General features: G+C 48.1%; 1 protein-coding gene across 11 annotated transcripts in view; it reads right to left on the bottom strand.

The window, feature by feature from the left end:
* Nucleotides 1–13,612, bottom strand: part of PRRC2B (proline rich coiled-coil 2B) — a 51,837-nt gene extending 38,225 nt beyond the window's left edge. For 5 of the 11 annotated variants that reach the window (XM_072883406.1, XM_072883402.1, XM_072883396.1 and 2 more), the window contains exon 1: nucleotides 13,386–13,610. The gene's annotated coding sequence lies outside the window, so the exon portion shown is untranslated. Of the gene's footprint in view, nucleotides 1–13,385 lie in introns of all 11 variants that reach the window. The other 6 variants (XM_072883398.1, XM_072883404.1, XM_072883405.1 and 3 more) reach the window with 4 other exon arrangements.
* Between the last annotated feature and the right edge of the window lie 5,032 nt (nucleotides 13,613–18,644).

Genomic DNA, 18,644 nt, shown 5'->3' on the forward strand with positions numbered 1-18,644 from the left:
ACACTTTTCACAATAGATGTGGTTTGTTAATTTTTCACTCTGATCTTTGCTGGCACAACATGCTGCGATTAACACCCTTCATGCAGGCACTCTCTTTACTTTCACTTTTTGGCTCTTGGAGCCTATGACAAAGCTGAAACATGGGGAACGCACACACTGTAGCTCAACTTTTATGTCAGAAAAGAAACTTTGCTTACTTTCAATGAACCTTTCATTTTTTCAAGCATAATTCTCTGTTCTAAGCTTTCTCAAATCTAGGAGCTTAATGTAACCTTTTCACACATATTTTAGATTTCCATATTTTTGTTGTAAAGCCTCCACTTCAAGCCTAAAACTGCTGGCAGTTTTATTATACCATCTGCTAGGTCCCATCTTAAGGTTGCAACGCTGTGTTGGAGTAACAAAATGCTATATATATATTAGACCTTCCCACCCTTCACCCTTTCTGAAACTCATCCAGCTGAAAGCGTGTTTCAAATGCAGTCAGAAATCACTCTTTCTGAAAGAAACTGCATATGACCAGAGGCTACAAGTTCCACCAGCAATGCCTTCTCAAACATCATTTCCAGGTAAGAGGATTAGTCCATCACATATTATGTACAGAATAAAGCACAGACCACAAACATGTTGGATACAGCCAGTCTGAGAATGTACTGTGATCTACAACTAGCTGAGCAAAGCCCATCTAAAGGCTGCTGCCAGGGGGCAAGTTTCTGACCAGTAAACCTGGCACCACGCAGCATTTGTTCTTGCATTGTAGGATTTAAGTCGGGCCCGGCAGGAGCAAGAAGCTGTGTGCTAGGCAGCAAGCAGCGCGGTCGGGGGTAGGGGAAGAAAAGTATTTTCTGTCACTCAGTAACAGCACCCACAGGATGCTCAGGAAAAACATCAGGCTCCACAAGAAGCCCACATAGCCACCCTTGCTGGACCACCACATGGGGCTGCAGCACGAAGGCTTGCAGAGGCAACAGGGCTGGCCGGCATTCTTGAGGCACCTTTTCCTGCAGAGTAGCAAACAAATCTTTGGCTCCAGTCTGGTTCAATCTTTGCTCAGATGGTCACTGTGTGCCAAAGACAACAATAGCTCCTCCCTCATTTGCCCATTTCCACTGTATTTTATTAGTGGGACAGACATAAAAGAGAAACGGAGAAAAAACACTGATTAGCACGGACTTGGCAGTAAAGTAGAAACCGGACTGAGAACAATGACCTGTTTGAAGTGGCAGAGCTGTGGGGAGCCCCAAACCAGAGCAAAGAGCAGAGGGTGCTGCATGCCAGCCCTCAGCTGCGCTGGCAAGACCACAGCCACCTGCTTTTACAGGTATATTGAGCCTTGCAGAGGGAGCCTGGCTCGGGGACTATCCAGATCACGTCAATCCTGTACCAACCTCATGCAACCCCAAGCAATAAAATCCACTCTGAGGTTTACAAAACTCAAACCAGACAAAATTAATAGGCATTGGGGGGGGGGGGGGAAGCGCACTACCACATCAGGTTCAGGAGTTAGCCAGTTAACAGAAAATCCCCAGTTCCTGAAAGTCGGCACGCAAACAGCACGCAGGGTAATGCTGCCAAAGAGAAACCCTGACAACCAGTTACATAACTGGGTCTCAGCTGCCTCTTGATTACATCTTATATCATTAAAAGGATGCAGGAGGAATAAACAACCACTTCAGAGCAGAGGAGCTGGGGACATGTCGGGCTAAAGCCCCTTGTCGAACTTTCTGGGACAGCCACAACCGCCGTCTGGATAAGTGAAATTTACTTTGAACTCCTTCAGCGCTTTGAAGCTGAAAACGTGAAACACAGCTCTGTTTGTGCGTTATGTGTGCGCTCCAAAGGGGGAAACAAGTTCACGGGGAGGTGAGGCACATCCCATACGGTCACTGTGCAAAGAAGCTGCAGAGGTGCTGAGCCCCTTCGGAGCCATCCCGCAGGCAGGACCTTGGTGCCCGTCCCTCCTGACAGCAGCCAGCTGCAGATCTGAGCTAGTCCATGGGTGTATTGGCCAGGGGGATCGCTCGGCACCCAGGTCACCCACAGCACTTCAGAGAGGCCACAGAGCCTCCCAAGGCTGTCACAACACTGGACTATTTTCCTGTCACACAGTCAAGCAGGGAATCCAGGCAGGGATCATCAAGGCTTTCCAGTCTTGCAGAGCAAAGCCATTTCTGATAAAAATCAAGTTAATTAAGAATTGAACTGCCAGCCTGCATGCTTACTATTAGGAGAGATAGAACCAGAAGGCACATGCCAATGCTGACAACTGAAAACTGACAGTCTCGGCAAAGCCTCTGACCTGTGCTCAGGCTCCCCATGTCCGATAGCTGACCCTGAAGAAAGCATTATCCCCTGTTACAGAGAAATGAAAAAAACCCAAACAAAAACAAAAACCAAAACCGAACAACAAAAACCACACCACACCAAAAAAACAATCACCAGCATTTCTGCAAGGTTCCTCTCTGGGTTTATAGAGGTCTTTGGGGGAAGGCTCACTATCAGTTTTAGCGTGAGGCTTAGCTCTTCCCATTCTCAGGACTAGCAAGGTCTCCTGTAATATCCAGGGACAGCACTGGAGTGCACAATACTGAGCATCTCAGAGGAATCAGAAAACACTGCACTATGACCAGTTACATTAGAGACCCCAGGGTACAAATAACTGCTCCAGAATTGCTTCCTGGGCAGAGAGCTCCACTACCTTTACTAGAAGTAAAGGAGTCTTCATGTCCACATTGTGTTGCCCTGGATTTCACGTGTGGGTATTGACCCCATCTAGCTGCCTTTTAAAGGGGTACGTTCTAATCCAGAGAGCAACAGCGACATTTTAAGTGCCAGAGCATGCAAGTCTTGGAGATACAGAAGGGATCTACTGAGCACAGGGAGCCTGTCCTGCAAAAAGAGCCACGTGAAAACCTTGAGTTACTGGCACTAGTAACAACTGGAAACCCCTGAGCTGAAAACAGAGCCAAAAGGGAGAGACTCCTGACAAACAGGATTGTTCGCAAAGCTCTTTGTAAATCTATGTACGAAGGAGGCTGGGCTGCTGGTGTTTTATTCACAAGACTTCAATGGAGCTTGAATACCTGGAAGTTAGCCAGCCTTAATTGAGCAGGGCAAACAGATTTATGAAAGGTAACACACACACTAGAAGGAATGACTTCAGCTACTCACATACCACTGAGCTCTACACTGAGCACAATCACTGGGGCAAAGGACCCGAGACCAGTGCAGACCTTCACTCCTTGCTCACTTCACAGCAGCAGTCATAAGCACAAAACAAAGCAACAGGATGGAGCTTAACAGTGAAAAGGCTTTTCTCCAGAAGCAGGAAGATTTTTGACCTGAAATTTTATACAAGTTGTTCAGAAACTCACAAGTTGCAAAAGCAAAAGAATAGAGAAGTACAGAAGTGTTTGGAGCTGATGTTAACCTGAAATCTACTGTGGTTTCTAATGTCACTGGTAATGCGAAACCTTTTAAAAAACATATAGTTTTACAGAAGATTAGTGATGTTCACTCTTCTTTAAATACACAAGGTCAATTTTGCTGGTACTTCTCATAGCTAAACATTTCTCTGTCACCAGGGAGATACCCCTACTTCTCCTGGAACATGTCCCACCAAGAATCACCTAGTTGTGAAATGGTCACCACCTGCCTTGGCGATGAAAGACACCACTGGCTGCCCTTGGAAGAGCTTTGGTGAAAGAGTGTGACCAGCTGCCCTGGGGGCTTGGTGCCAGATGCACTTATCCTGTAGAAGCCCTGTTTGGGCCAGGCAGGGATCATCAGCCTTGCAGGGAAGGGACCAGACGAGCGTTCAGTTCCTAGGAGAGACTGCTTAGTAAGGAGGGGAGCAACCGGAGAATATCAGCACTGAAGTACACAGTCAATAGGATCAATGAAGAGAGCTGTGCTGCAGGCAGAGGCTGTAGCAAGAGTCTAGACCACAAGAAACCGGTTGCTGTCATTCTGTTGCATTGCTTCCAGAGGGAGCTGCTAAGATTTGTTGGTACACCTGAAGAATGGCCTGCTGAGATCCTGAATGTGGCACCAAATCCTGCCAGACGGGGAGAAGCAAGTCAGCAGTCTGCAGTGCAGAGAAAAGATACAACACCCCATAGCAAAGAGAGCTCCTCATTCAGAAGGGGAAGCCCTCCTTGCTTAGCTGAAGAGGTATATTTGGCAGTACTAGTTCTTTTAATTCTGCACAATTCCAGCTTCTCTCTGCACCCCCCGTGAACCTTGTCTCCTTGTAAAAACAGGGAATGAGAGACCAGGATCACATCTCCCATGATTTATTGCAGAGGTATGCTGGTAGCTGAGTAATACTGTCGGAGGCTGTCTGCCAGAAGACTTGCCCGCTGGCCAGCCCCATCATCAGGCCTCTCTAAGCCAAGCCACCCTGGATTTGAGACATGCAGTGGGACCACGAAGAGGAGCGGCAGAGTCTTCTGGACAGCATATCTATCATTAACTCTGTGGCATGGAGCTGTACACGCAGAGATAAAACATGACATCAGAGGGGGCAGAAAGGGCATGTCCTGTAAGATGACCTGACCTCATTTTCTCAGCTCTGTCTTCACCAAGCTCACCTGCTGCCCTCTCTTATAAATGTACCAACAGGCTGGGAATCACAGCTACTGTTACTGAACCACTGCACAGCTCTAGAAAAAACAGATCTCCATAATCTCAGCTTTTGCCTGTGAAATACAGAAGCCTCACCTCTCTGCTAAACAGGTTTCCCAGTGCTGGGAAGGCAGGCAGCAGAGAAAGGCAGCCAGAAAGGGTGGATTTGTAACTCACTGTAAAACAGATAAAGCAGACTGGAGTCTGGAGAAGAGCTCAATTGTATTTACACAAAAATATTAATGAGTTCTGTGGTCCGTTTTGTAAGGGCTGGACAGACAATGCCACACCCTGAAAAGGAGCCCTGACCTCCAGTAATTGAGGACACAGACAAAGATAAGAAATACTTCATCCTGAGGATGCAAGACTATGACATGGAGAAAAAACAAAACAAAACAATCCAGCCAGAAAGCTGGTCCACAGCCCAGAGAAAGTACTTAGAGACCCTATGCTTATGAAACTCCCTCTCCTTTTCAAGCAGCAGAAAACCCAAGGTGTGCAGTAAATTCTTTTCTTGAAAGGAGTGTCTGTCTACAGCAGCCCTCCAGACAAACGGAGCCCATTTTCTGCCCATCTGCCCCATCATGCTGTAAAGAAGGAACAGACCCCTGGGTGCCAGCTTGTCAGGAAGGAATAACTGTTATCTCTAACAGTTATCTCTAACACTCCAAGAGGAAGTGCAGGGTTTTCATACCCCTCAGAATCAGGAACTGATTACTGCAGGGATGCAGCAAGGTATCTTACGAAGCACCAACGACCAACATCACGCTCGTTGCCCTCTCATCCAGACCATAAAGGTATTAAATGAGACGAGCCCCAGCACAAACTGACTCTGACACCCCCATCTATAAACCTCACCAGGCTCAGAAACCGTGACTTCCTGTAGGGACTTCTGCAGTAAGACACCATAGAAATAAAGGAGTGTATTTCTTTGCTGTTTCACGTTTCAGAGGCAAAACCCACAGAGGACAGAGCAGCTCAGTTCAGCAAGAACCACCTTGGCTTCAACAAATCCAGACCCCAACCACTCTAGTACAAGAAGAAAGGGAAGTGACCTAGTGATCTCCACGAGCTGCCTGCACAAAGCACGGCTCATATTCAAATGCAAATCTTTACCCTTAAGAGTTGTACTTAGGCTCTGGCTCCTCTGCAGCCAAGGCCCAGAGCTGAAGCACGCTACCTACAGCCTCCAAAATGATTCTGCCTTCCACTTCACCCTGCTCAGGTTCCTCCAAGAGCTGAATGTCCGGGGAGAATACACAGATACACCATCCTGTTCCCTCAACGCCAAAGCAAGGAGGCTCATCACGAGCAAGCAATTTAAATCCAAATACAAAATAAATCCCTGGCATAATGCTCTGTTGGCAAAACTTGTTCAGAAAGCTCCTGGCAACATTCAGCTGAACTGTAAGGTAAACTGGGCATTTAAGTATCTGAGCAACAACAACAGACTGCGAATAGCTCGTAGGGATCTCCTGATAGGTAACAGGACCAGCCTATTTTACAGGCTGGGTAACCAAGGCAGAGAAACAGTTTGCTCAAGTAACACTGTAGGCAGTGTTAGAGATCCCAGAGCTCAGGTTTCTGCCCCAGCCACCCAAACCTGCACTGCCACGACCCTCAAAGAAAATGCAGCTCTTGATCACAAAGGAGCAAGTTGTAAAGAAGAGTCAAACGAGGAGGGAATGCATTGCAGCAGCATCCGCCATGTCTAGAACAACCTCTTCCAGTAGAAGAGGCTGTCCACTGGCACAGAAAGCAGACCCAATCCTGCTCACTGCTTCAGAGAAGCCCACGAGGGCAGGAGGCACCCACACAGCGTGAACTGTTCTCAGGCCATTGCACCAGGTCTTAGGACTGACAGCTCAAGGCAAAGACACTTCCATCACTAACAACTAAACCAAACACCACTGCATCTTAAGGTTGTGAAATCCCCTTAGTCCTGACGCTTCTGCCACACAGACTTCTAAAAATCATCACAGTGATGATACCCATATAACCCAGGTGAGATACAGCAAGACTGGCATAGGTGAAACACTGGTGCTGCGAGCTCCAGAACCCAAATGTAAGCCTCTGAGTCATTAGACACAGCTCACCTTGGAGAGCCCTACACAGCCAGGGCAAGAACAAGTGGAAGGACTGCGATCGACTGCTGCCAGAGAACAGATGCATTCTGAGGACTGACCACAGAAATTCTTCCAGGAAAGTCACAAACATTTCACAAATCCTTTACTTGGTCCCAAGCTCAGCAACTCACTCCATCTCTCAGAAGTGAACATAGGTTTTATAGCAAACAAGGAGAGAGGAAATCAGAGATGTCACAGCTCCAAGAGATGAAACCAGAGCAAAGCTGGCAGTCTTTAGGGTTAACAGTTCTTTTTTCAGGAACAGATACAGCTCTTTCCACACAAATGCCATCAGCTGTTGAGTAAGCAGCTCTGTTTTCTCTGCAGTCTCAGGAAGGATCACACTGGAATGGGGAGGTGGGTGTTTACCTTGTGCCAATGAGCCTCACTACCAGATCTGGGCTTTGGTAACACCTCTCCACACTCTCAGGCTGCCTGCTGACTTCAGGGCCTCAGCTCCCATTCAGGTTATGCACAAAAGGTTATCTTTATGAAGAGAAAGACTAGAGATAAAACCCAATGATATTCATCAGCAGACAGCAAATGCCAATCCCTCACTGCTCACACAAGGGAGAGGTTCTTGTTGAGGGGATCCCTCAGGGGTAGGGATCCCTACCCCTGCTGAGGGGATCCCTCGAGTCCTGTTCTTCCCCAAGGCACTGACGGGAGCTCCTCCAGCAGGCACCTTTGCAGCCAGACAGGCCAGCACCAACACACACACTGCAGGCTACAAAGCTGCTCTGGCAAGAGCTGAACAGATCTTTCTCTATGAGATTTCTCTGATTTCCCACAGCCATCCAGTCTGATGCAGCCGGTTCAAACCATTAATAAGATTACAAGCAGTTCAGACAAGCCTGCAGTTCATAAACACTGCAGATGCTGAAGCTTCCAAGGAAGTATTCCTCCAGGTTCCCGAATTTTAACAACACTAGAGTAATGCAGCATTGCACAGCAACCTTTCTTAGAGGAAGCCTATTCATAGGAGCCATTTGCACTGCAAATGAATGCCAAGGATGCTAACAGGAATCTGACGGGAAAAGGACACAGGTACAAAGCAGTAAAAAACCCAACGTTAAATGCAGTGTGATTCTGTACTCTGAAGAAAGGAGCTTTAGGTATGTTTAGGTAGCTTTAGCTTTTCTGGAGAGCTAAGCAACTCAGACTATGCATGAGACATCTGGACTATGCAGAGCTGGACAGGAAGTGAAAACATTTCACAGATGCTTTAATTTACATAGATATTTGCAGTGCATAACTGACAAGGTGTGTAAGCATCATCACTTCTATTTTCCAGATAGGAAAATGACACTGCAGAACTCTGCAGCTATGCCGAGTGGCAGAACAAGAAACCAACCCTTCATCTCCCACTTTCTGGGGCTGGAAACCACCCTGTGAATCACAGTGCCTTCCTAATGCTGTGGGGCCAGGAGCAGCATGAAGCCCTGCTCCAGAGGAGTTCTGGAGGAGCAGGACTGCGTGACAGGATGGGGAATGCTGCAAACACCTCCTAAATGAAGCACCCCATACACTGCTTTCACTGCAACAGGATCACAGGCATCACTAAAAGCAACATTTTGCTCAGACACAGAACACTAACAGCGTAATAACACTCAGATCTCATGAATCCACTCCTAAATGATGGTTCGTGAAGTTTCAATTGCTAGGTGGGAGCATGATTCTTCGGTTATTTCAGAAAGAGATAAAACCATACTTCATACTATTCCAGCCATGAAGAAGCATTTCTTGAGCATGTCCTTACTCCCCTGCCTGCTTCACAGCCCACTCCAAACTCTGAACAAGAGCACTCAAGGCTTTTGTACGGGCTCCCAGCCCACATACAGGTGGGAACAGCTGAAGAACCTACCCCACAGCAGAACTCTTCAAAAAAAAAAAAATTCACTATATTCCCACACAAGAAGTGCCTGTGGGAAGCAAAGTCCCAGCACAAGCTCTTCAAACCTGTCTCTATTCACTCCTTGCAGCACCATCACTACAATTCCTGTCCAAAATGTCTCAACGGTTACCCAGGAAGGATTCCTCCACCAAGCCTCTTCCAACAGGGTGCAGACTCTGCAAATACTACAGTGCAACAGAGTAGTCCTCCTGGGCAGATCCTAGGGTGCTGTTAGCAAGTCCTCGCTTTCTTCCTGGTATTTTTTGTGTATTTCTTCACACTTAAGCCTGGCTCACCTTCACCTCCTCTTTCACTTTTGCATGTTTCAAATCTGGCCATTACCTCTTCCCTTTCACTCAAGGTATGATTGTTTTCACCAGTCCTCCACAAATTAATACCCATAGTCTCTTAAAAGATGTAACAGTGAGCTCTCTTGCCCCTTCCAGTTTACCAGCACTTTCCTGAAAATGGAAGTGTTCAGAACCAAAATACAGACACTGTATTTTCACTGTAGGAACAGTGACCCCCTGCAGAACTGCACGTACACCCTTTAACACCTCAAAACCACCTTCTGTCCTCGCAGACCCCACAGCACTGCAAATCAAGCAGCTTCACAACGAACCAATGCCACAGGTAAATACAGAACAACCCAGGACTACTAGACCAGCCTCCATTCCACTTCAATTATGGTCCCAATGTTCCCACACCAAAAAAAGGGATCGGGATTTACAACTATGCACATCTGAACAGCTTTGCTCCGAAATAAATGGCTCATCAGCTCAAACTTCTCAATTACTTCTGGCAGGAAGCACATGGGCACACAGAGAACATCCTGAATACTAGTACAAGTTAGTAACTAAAAATGAGCCCAAGCTACTTTTCAGTGAGGCTTAACATTATAACACAATCTCCTGCGTTAGCCCCATTTTTCCCTCCTGTGGGAAAGAACAACTCTTTAATCAAACCAGATGGGTTTTGCACATATCTGCAAAACCCCCTTCAGAAGGTGCTTTCCAGGAGCACGCTGTCATGACTTTTGTTACAAAGTCACTTAATTTCAGCAGTCGGAAAAAGATGTTCTGCAAAGGAGAGCTGCACCTCCCCAGCCTTTACCTCTTCACTGTGCTTTCACCTCATTGTCTGATACCTGACAGACTCACAGTTGTATTTCTTATGTTCCAAATGACAAACTAGCGATAAGGAGCTGTAAAATTATCGACCTATTAGGAGAATGAGTCAGTGCCACATGAAAAACAAAACCCACTTACAAGGCACAATTAGCTGAAGAGCAAGGCACTCATTGCCAAGTTGCAGAATAAACGAGGAATCTAGCAAAGAGGAGCAGGGATGACCAGAGGTCCAGCCCTTGGAATAAACCCTCTCCCTCCCTCCCCTAAAGTTACCGTCCTGTATTCAGCAAGTTTCTCCTGTTCATATTGCTTCTATTCCTACAACAAGAAAATGCACAATTACAAGTGGAAATGCCACTATAGCAAAATCTCTTTGTACAGACTATCATCATAAAAGAAAAAATAAAGTGGCTTACTATTATTTTCAATGCAGCAGCACTTAAGAAAGTTAGCCCGGCTCGCCCTAAATACTTTCAATTACTCAGGTAAGTACAATGAAGGACTTGAGCAACCAACACTTTTCAATCTTAAGCAGGTAGGTAATTCTGTAATGGATAATCTAGCAGGCTCTGTACTGTACAGCTCAGGCAAATTTGAGGCACTACCAGACATGCCAAAACCATGGTCCTGATTTTTCCCAGCTACACCTCAGATGCGATATCCTGCAGGATGGGGAGGATGCGGTATGGGAATCGGGTGCTATGCAAAAGCATCAGTGCCACACACATGAGGACTGAGGATTGTTTGTCTTTATACCATCACTCAGGCAGATACCATGGCACGCTGCGTCAGGCACAAGACAAATACGGACTCTAATGCCACCCCTACTTTTACAAGGAGGTTGTTCAAGTAAATTAGCCTTTGAAGTTGGGTTTTATACACAGCTTTAATAAAAGGCTTTATTAAAATGTCACTATAAAGTTAAATCATTTTAATAAAAATTCTTTAGGAACATTACTCATATTTATTAAAACTAAAATACTTTTAAACCTGCATCTCCTTTCCAGCATTTGTATGGACTATTTACTCACTCTTCCAGCTTCAGCCAGTTGGCTGAGTTTCACTTTTAAGCTCTCATGCACACACAGAAAAAGAAAAAAAAAAAGCCCACAGTTCATCAAAAAATGCACTGTAAGACCAAATAAAAAATTCTCTGAATTTAGAAAAAACAAGGCACCAAGGCACTATATAACAACAACTTTGGAAACCTATATAAAGCTCGTGGGTTTACTACTTTTTTTTCTTTTTTAAAAAAAAAAGGAACGGTATCTGCTCAAGTCTTGTAGAAATATATCTTCTTATCAGTGAAGACTGCTGAAAGTATCCTAAAATGTGTGACATCTAGTCTACTCAAGCCATGCAGAAAAGCAGACCAGATCAACAAATAAAAATTAAAAAAAAAACAAACCAACTTATATTCAATGTACATATCAAATTAAGCACAAAATCAAAATACAGCTAACAGCAGAGGTACTCGTACTGGCTTGAGGAAACACATAATTAAAGGGGAAAAAAAAAAACAACCAACAACAAAAAACCTCTAAAACAAACCAACCACCCCAAAACCCCCCCAGCAATCTCAAACTGTATTTGTGATTTGTCTGAGTAGGATTTTTAATCTGAACTTTTCAACTGTAAAAAGCAGAGTACCAGCCCATTTCAAAGAGGTCACATAGGAGAGGTCTTGTTTATCATACCCCAAAAATAGACTCTGCTAACTAGGAAGAACCTCTTCAGCCACAGTCCTGGAAGAAGGAGCATCATCCATGATGAACCCACAAAGATCTCAAGGCCCCCAGATGCACTCCTGATGAAACCTAGGCCCATTTACAATACTTCATTTGAAGTGAAAAATGCAGGTAGATATTTCAACTTTTCAGACAAAAATCATCCTGAAACGGTCACTTTCCATTCTCTCTTTAAATTCCACTTTCAAAATATGGTCTCGGCCTCCCTCCTCTTCCCTACCTCTTCCAGGTGACTTTACTCCCCAGTCCCTAGCCCAGACCACTAGCTTTTAGGACGCTGGGGTTTAACTACCCCAGCGCCAACTGAATGTGCAAAAGGTGTGGAAAAGGCAGGTCCAAAAATTACACCCTTGCCAGTTTATATCTGGGAAATATACTCATCAGGAGCCGATTCTCCAAACTTGGGCTCTCCAAGGCAAGGACCAGCTATTTATGCATCACGAAAAGGCCCATTCCAGTGGAGGCCCCATGTGCACCTGCAAGACAAGGCTTAACACAAACAAAACTTCTACTATAAACCTTGATTCAGTCCTGGAAGGGGCAGGATGCCTTCCCTCTTCACAGACTATAGCAGACGATGTAGACACTGCAATGTGCTTATACTCAATACCTGTTCCTAGAAAGAAACAAAATTACTAAAGTCCTAAACATTTATTTTATGTTATCACCCCAAACGCCAGTAACGTCAATACACAAATACCTGATGAGTTGATACTCGAAGGAGTATCTCACCCTTTGCACGTTCAGAAGACAAAACCAAAACAAAACAACTCTCCTAACAGAACCCACAACTCCCAATTCATTCAAACCCCATCGGCCACCTTTGACTCTGGGGACCAGGGCCTTGTTCGTAACCACCTTAACGAAAAAACCCTCCTAGTTCACAACCAACGCTACTAAACAAACCACCCTCCTGGTGAAGATGCACAGCACACGTGTCCCAGGACCCGCATTAGGGTTTCCCCAGCTTGCAGCACATCTGCTCCCACACAGAAATGAAAAACTCCTTCCTAAACCAAAAAAACCCCATCTTTTCAAACCTACCTAACAAGCTCTCCCAGCACCAAAGCGCACAAACTCCATCCTCGTTCCCCCAGGCTCAGCAGCTTCCCCGCACACCCCCCGCCCCAAGCCGCATTTCAGCTTTCGGCCTCAGCAACCCTTTTGTAGCCTCCCGCACAATAACAAACCGACCGAGCCTTCTGGATGCCACCCCCCTCGTTTTGCTGAGACACACACACACACGGCGCGACAAAAATATCTTTGTGTCACACTCCAGACGACGAAGAAAAACAACCTGCCTTTGCGGCGGGGAGCCCCACACACACACACCCCCCGCTTTCCCTCGCCCCCAGCCCCTCCTGCACCCCGCCGGGGAGCGGGGCGGCGAGGGGGGGGGGGGGTGTCCAGCCCCGCCGCACACACGGACACCCGCCCAGCAGGCCTCCCCCGGCCCGGGGGCAGGAGCCCGGACAACGGGCCCCAAGCCCAGGCGGCCCCCGCCAGCCCCCCCCGGGCCTCACCGCGGCCCTCACCGGGGATGGGGCCGGCCCGGCCAGGGCCCGCGGCTGCCCCTGGCGCCTCCATCCCCGCGGCGGGGGGGGGGGAAGGGTCGCACAATAAACACAGACGGCTACAACAGCCCGAGATGGGGGGTCGTCCCCACAGCCGTCCCGGCCCCCAGCCCGGGGGACCCGCCAGGGCTGCGCCGCCGCCTCCCCCCCGCCGGGCCGAGCCGAGCCGGGAGGCCACGGGGTGCCGCAGCCGCAGGCAGCCGCTGGCTCCGGCTCCATTTTAGGGCTGCCTCGTCCCACCTTCCCTCTCCCTCCCCTTCCTCCTCCTCCCCCCCGGCCCCACTCACCGCCCCAAATATCCGCGGCCGCCGCCGCCGCCGGCCCCCGATACCCACCTGTGGTGGTGGCGGGGAGCCGGGAGTGCCTGGGGAGCCGGGTGCGGAGGTGCGATGGGCGCGGGGCGCGGCGGATGGCGACGGATTGCGCGGCGGCGGCGGCGGGCTCCGGGGCGATACGGGTTCTCGCTGCCGCTCCCTCCTCCCCGGCCCGGCCTGTCAATCCCGCGCGGGAAGGCGCCGCGCCGCCGCCCTCCGCACAGCGCCGCCTGCAGGGCCCTGCCGGCGCCGCAGGGGCGGCCCAAGATGGAGGGGGGAGAAGCGGGGGGGGGAGCGCTGAGGGGCGAGGGCAGGCGAAAGGGGCAGAGTCGGGACCATGGCGGCTGCCTGCGGCCCCAGCCCCTCTCTCTCCACCCCACAGGCCCGCATCAGGCGCCCGGCCAGCCCCGAGGGCCGTGAGGAAGATATTCCCTCAGAGCCCCCAGGGCGGGCTGAGGCGGAGGGAGCTGGGCCTGGCGGGGTGCCCGGCCCCTCACGAAGGCAGCAGGAGGGGTGGGGGGCGGCAAAGCCACGGAGCGCACCCCGACTCCTGTCAGCCCGTGAGGCCCCACGGTGCTGAAGGAGACCCCGAGCTCATTGCTGTAGGGTTCATCCCCCTACAGCTGCCCCAGCTCGAAGCACCCATGCTGGGGAGGCCACCTCCAGGAGGCTTTTCCCTCAAGGTTTTGCCTCCTTGCTGTGGTGACCCCGGTTAGGGCCATGGGGCAACGACAGGGCCATGGGGATTTCTGTGCGGCAGGAGCGGGACTGGAAAATATCAGTGGAGGCTGCCTGGTGCTCCTCCCTGCTTTCATGGGCAGCAGGTTCAAAGGCAACCTGGAGGAACTGCCCCTTGGAAGGACTTCAGTCCAGAAATACCTTTTAATTTGTTCTCTCATTAATGATGATGGAAATGAATGCAGTAGAGCAAGGCACTCCTGTCACAAAAAAACTCTACCAAGCCATAAAATAAGAGTAGCCTCACGAGGCAAACGCAGTCCCTGCTTGGGCTGAAAAAAGCTTCAGGTCAACACGATGCGATCAGCGTTCCTGGCAAGAAATTGGCACTAAAGATATTGTTGTAAAAAGTTGCTATGAAGTGCGGTTCCTCTGCCCAGGGGACCTTTTATAGCTTGGGAGATGTGGTCTCCTCACGCACAAGGACAGACCATTCTCCCTTTAATTCTCCTTCCCTGTCCTGTAACAAACTCACATGGCTGCCTATCAGTGTGGCATTTTGCAATGAAAGGCCAGACTGCAGGTATGCATGCATTTATGTCTTAGGGACTGCCCAGCAGTATGCAAAAATGGCACACACACATATATATGAGTGTGTGTGTATATAATATATATGTAGGGCAAGCACCTGGGCATTTGCTGGCCTCTTGCAAGTGCACTCTAGCTTATTCATGGGTCACCAGTCATGTGCTGTCATCCTGCACGTCCTCGCCCACAAAGGGAAGGTGGCTTTAAAGGGATTTTGCAGCACATTTCCCTGGTGCAGGCAATGCCTCAGGAGGAATGGTCCGTACCTCTCCCCAGGTTACAGGAACAGTGTAAGGCCTGGCACTTGGATTGGTGCTCATGAGAGATGTGTCTGATCTCAAACATGTCTGATCTCAAACAGTCATCAAGAGTAATGCAGAGGGAAGAAATGCATGAACAGCTTTCTGGACCATATGTGATGTTCCTACAGTCGATCTGCACTGCTATCAAAGTTGCCAGGCACTGAGCTACCAAGAGACACACCAGCGCTGCTGAAAACCATCATCTGGTTGTCAGATCCCCTCCTTTTCTGGATATCAAAGTATTACACTCTACTCCTGCCCCTTTGGTGTCTCATCTTTCCTGCAGTATGTTTTTTCTGCCTAGAGACAGCAGGCCAATGCCCTCCACTTCTCTCCTTATAGCCACTCGTATGGAGGAGCCCACCCTCCTTCCTGACGTTACCAAACTCCTACTCACACCGACTCACCAGGCAGCCGGGGCATTAGCCTGGTGTGTTTAGTTTTTCTTTCTCCATCGGTCTTACAAGTACACACATGTACACACACACACAAATACAAACAGCTCTTCCAACTTGCTTCCCGCCCATACAAACCTCACTGTCCTCCATGAGAGAAGCTACAGCTCAGCCAGATTTCCAAAGAGGGCCTCTGATTTGGGCTGCTGCTTTTCACATTCAGCCACCCTACTCCGCAGCACTGTGCTGTTTCACAGCCCGTGTCGGCTGAGGAGGAAGAGGAGAGCGAACCATCTTGTACTATATGCTGTTGATGCACAATAACAACAAGCACCCAAAGGCATTAATGTTGCCCTTCAGGAGATCGGGTGGTGTGGGATCCCCTCACTTTCAATGACTCATGCAGCCACCTACAACCCAAACCATCAGCAGGTGACTCATGCAGGCTTGTCCAGGTCAGCGTTATGCACACCTGCTGCTGTAATAAGCAGTTCTCCAAAGGTCTCTTGTGCATTTCCAAGGCAACAATCCAAGGCCAAGGGAATAGATGCACCAATTAAAGAAAAAAAATAATGTAACCTGTTGTGGAGATCAAAAGGCCAAAATAAACAAGTGAAAAACAATTCTACATTCATTACTGGGTGTGTACGCTGCAGCCCCCACAAACTCATGGCTTTTCCACCTGTGCCCAGCAGTGTGCCGAGGCCAATTCTACGGAGCTTTGCGAGTCTCATGGCTCAGGACTGCACTGGGGCTGTGCTTCTCTTCCCTGTTCAGAGCTGGGCACGAATAGTGAAATGACATAGTCTGTCCCTACCACCAAAGGGAAGAGCGTGGCTCCGCTACATCCTGGTCCATGGGGACACCATCAGACCTTGGCATAAGGTGATGAATTCCTGTGCTGCTCTTCAAAAGACCTGCACCATCTTGCACCTGCCTGTGTATAAACCAAAACAACTGGTGTAAGACGAGAGCTGGTGGGACTAGACCCGCAACAGACTGTGAGGGAGGAATGTTGACAATGAGAAGAGATTTGGGCAGAGACTGATGAACAGGTTTCACTTGGATGAAGTTCAATGCATAGCTCTACACAGGATCCGTTCTGGAAGGACTGCTCGCCCACTCTGATTTTTACCCTGTTCCAGAGAGCTGAGCAAATTATCCCCTGGACAAGAGAGTCAAACTCTCTTGCAGCAGGAAGAGTTCTGCTTCCTCTTCCCAGAATTAATTACAAGTGAGAGCAGAAACCCTGCTGTATGCTTCATCCTTCCACTAATGAAGAATCCTGTCAAATAGAAAATAACCATTGCAGAGGGCTTACAGCCCTAGTATAGAATTTGCATCTGCAGAAATGTCTTGTGGTCTAAGGCTTCCTAGAAATAATATAATTACTATTATATTCTACAGCTTCCACAAAAATTTGCTCTGAATCTGTAAATCCCTGACCGTGGCTTGCATCATGCAGAGCAATTTACAGTGGAGCAAACTGAAGGCTAAATGCTCTTGTGCCATTTTGGTATCACTTTGCTCAGCTGTACGTGGCAGCCTGCAGCACAAGACAGGGCCTTACTGCCCTCACAGTCATTCACAAAGCTCCACAAGCCCTTTGGAAAAAGCAAAGCGATCCTGCTCTGTTGCCCATCCAGAGGCCATTCAGCGCATGCAAAGTACGCATTTACTTTTACTCGGTCAGGTCATGGTCCTTCTAGTTTTCCATCTATCTCAGACAGCAGCCAACATCAGCTGCTCCAGAAGAAACACGCAGTGGACAGTTGTGGAGTAACCTGTCCATGGGAGAATATGCTTCCTAATCCCATAAGGTAGGAGCTGGTTTATGTCCTGAAGCGTGAAAATCCATTTCAAATTCGGTTGTGTCTAAATCAAGAGTGCCTCATGCCTCCACTCACTGACTTCATTAGCTCATCTGAGACAGCTACAGGGAAATTCAAGCCTGCAACTAAGTGAACAGGGCCTTAGGACCCACAACCCAGCCAGCAAGAACATCAATAGAGTTGAGCTGTCATATATGAGAGGTGGGAGACAACACATGAGTAGCTCTGGCAGTTCTCTCTCATCCCATGTATGATGCTGTGTTATCCAAATATAAGGAAATGCTTTGAAAACGAGACCTCAAAGGGAACAAAGGGACATTGGGTCTCAAATATAAAAGGTTTATTTTTTTCCCTGCTCTTATTTAAGATCTAATATCAATAGAGATGTTTTCATAACATTGTTTTTAAGAAGAATAAAGAGGTGTTCTGATAAGAGGGGAAGCTGGAGCCTCTCACCTCTCTAAGCTGAAATAGAGTATGAAAACCCAGGCATCTTGGCCTTTACTCCAAACTGAGTTAAATGTGATCAGGGAAAGCAAAGACTGCAACACTATGCTCACTCTAACTCACACTAACTCATGGCACAGTCCCCTCTGTGCATCTGCTTTAAGTATCTGGTGTCATGCAGAGCAATGATGATAGCTCTGCTTTCAGAGTCGGTTTGTAGAGTTTCTTAGTTTTTTTCCCCAGCATCTGTTGAATAGCTGACCAGTTCACAGGGTATCGAATCCATCTCTGGCCGTGAGATTACTGAACCATTATACGTTCAAAAATTTACTTTACAAGTGGGTGTGAAAAAATGTTCTTTAGTTAAGATGATCCCATTCTCACTCTCCACCAAATTTCACCATCGAGGCAGAACAGAGCCACCTTGATGCTCCACCACTCCAGCTCCTTCCTGCTGCAGGGGAGACTGGGTGCCCCCAGCTGTGATCTTATTTGCTATTTCCCCCCCCCAATTTCCCAGATGAGAGCAGATTCAAGTAGTTATTGCTCCTTGTAGCTGCTGCATCAGGTAGAGGCTGTTCTTTTTCTTTAATCCTTTGTGGCCTGTGGGAGTCACAGGCTCTGTATACAAATGAGATGCCATTGAAGCATTTCTGTTTGCCAGACTATTGTTTGTCCTTTTAAAGTCTGCAGACCCACGCCATTCTTCATGAGCGAATGCTGGCTGCCTGAAGGACAAACCAAAATGACTATTTAAGGCACTAAAAAAGGAAATCATTTAGAACAGAGCTGATTAAAAGGAAGAAACTATTCTTCCAATGAGAAGTGAATTGCTTTCAGCTGGCTTTAGCGCTGAGCTTTGCCTGCAATGAGAACCAAATACCAGTTGCCTGATACTGCAAGTATTTTGGAGGCACTTCATCAGTGTTTTGCAAGTGTTTTGGAGGCACTTCAGTGTTTCCCTGTGTGTAACTGCAAAACAAGACTACT

The sequence above is a fragment of the Ciconia boyciana genome, chromosome 18 (genome assembly GCF_034638445.1).
Source record: "Ciconia boyciana chromosome 18, ASM3463844v1, whole genome shotgun sequence".
Taxonomy (NCBI): domain Eukaryota; kingdom Metazoa; phylum Chordata; class Aves; order Ciconiiformes; family Ciconiidae; genus Ciconia; species Ciconia boyciana.